General features: G+C 39.3%; 1 long non-coding RNA gene across 1 annotated transcript in view; it reads right to left on the reverse strand.

Moving 5' to 3' along the window:
• Window positions 1-1,109: 1,109 nt before the first annotated feature.
• The window catches only part of LOC116697865 (uncharacterized), a 19,265-nt gene continuing 18,859 nt past the window's right edge, over window positions 1,110-1,515 (reverse strand). Inside the window, exon 3 of the long non-coding RNA XR_004334066.1 lies at window positions 1,110-1,205. This is a non-coding gene — a long non-coding RNA (uncharacterized LOC116697865). The remainder of the gene's footprint in view (window positions 1,206-1,515) is intronic.

Raw genomic sequence — 1,515 nt, forward strand, 5'->3', positions numbered from 1 at the left:
TCTATACACGCTAAAAGTGGTGATTATTTACATGGAGTCTTGTGCGTTTGCTGATTGTGATTCTGGTGTTGTTTCAGGTTGAACAAAAAAATCTAATTCTTTAACAAAAAAGGTCTATCTCTTTAGTAACCCTTTCCATAATGTTGTCGGGAACAGAACTTTTAGGGGACGAAATTGACATTTGCAAATTGCGCATTTGCTCTTTTGGGTTACATTGCAGCCTGGTTCACTGCTGAAGTTGACAGCATTCTCGCTTAATACTGGATGCTCAATTAGTCACTTAGACACCAATGCATGGGGAAATAGGGCCCAGGTTGAAAAATACCAAAATACTCTTCAATGACCGCCAATCATATCCGTACTCCATGCAGGCCCTTTTTATTCAGAGTAAATGAGTTCACACCTGATCCAGCCTGCACAGTTCTCATTCAAATAGCATAGAGAAAAAGAAAGAGAGAGTGAGACAGGAAAAGTAAAAGAGAGTAGGAGGCTGTTGTTTTTACACTGCCTTGTCTGACTTTTTTCACCCACAGCATTGTAGAGCGCAAATTGTGCGTGGCCAGAGCTGGAGAAACCACAAAACAAGCGCTCTTGTGTGAAAGATGAATCAGGTCTGGGAGCCAGCGAGTTTATTTGTGTTTCTGAGCTATAACAAGAGACACACTTTGCATCTGTGGCAAAATGAAGGAGAGGAGCGAGAGAAGCTGAGTGAGTTCCTACAGTATCGCAGCTTCTCTTTTGGTGATTTCATGGAGGTGATGCCATTCAAAGCAACAGAGGAGAGCTGAGTATTATTGTTGACCTACCGAGGTTATGTATATATTACCTCACCCTAGACATGGTTTGCACATTGTGTTTATCAGATGCTTATTTTTTTTTAAATTGTTTTCACTAGATTAAGCAATCCGTGACTATGTTTACATGCACGTAATGCACGTTTTTTTCCTTTTTCCCGAAAAAGACAACATTCCGACTAAGCTGTTTACATGGCTAATGAAAGAATATTCCACTAATAAAACTGTTGACGTGTAGTGCACATATCTAAAAACCTGGTTGGTTTGTGTACAGAAACCATAGCAACGCACACAGCTGACCACAACCCAGGTTGTAAATTTCGGTAAAAACCCTGACCGGGACACATTCTGAATGTGCTGTATATGTGTCCAAAGAATGCCTCTAAAACCTGAATAATACCGGAATATCATCTCAATTGGAAAATGCTGTATTCAGATAAAGCCTCATTCAGAATATCCAACTGGAATATGCTGTTTACATGACCTGTGTCATACTCTTACGGAAGACGATTGGGGCCTCTGGTGAATATTTTTTTTTGAGTTCTGTCTTTATTCTCAGAATTCTGAGTTTCTTTAACAATCAGTAAATCAGTATACCTATTTCTTGAATAGTCATGAAAAACATGAAACATCCAACTGCAAATGCAACATCCATTTCCACTTAAAATAACAGGGAACGGATATATCACTCTCTTGGTCAGAGCTAAACAAATCAAAATAC

The sequence above is a fragment of the Etheostoma spectabile genome, chromosome 11 (assembly GCF_008692095.1).
Source record: "Etheostoma spectabile isolate EspeVRDwgs_2016 chromosome 11, UIUC_Espe_1.0, whole genome shotgun sequence".
Lineage (NCBI taxonomy): Eukaryota > Metazoa > Chordata > Actinopteri > Perciformes > Percidae > Etheostoma > Etheostoma spectabile.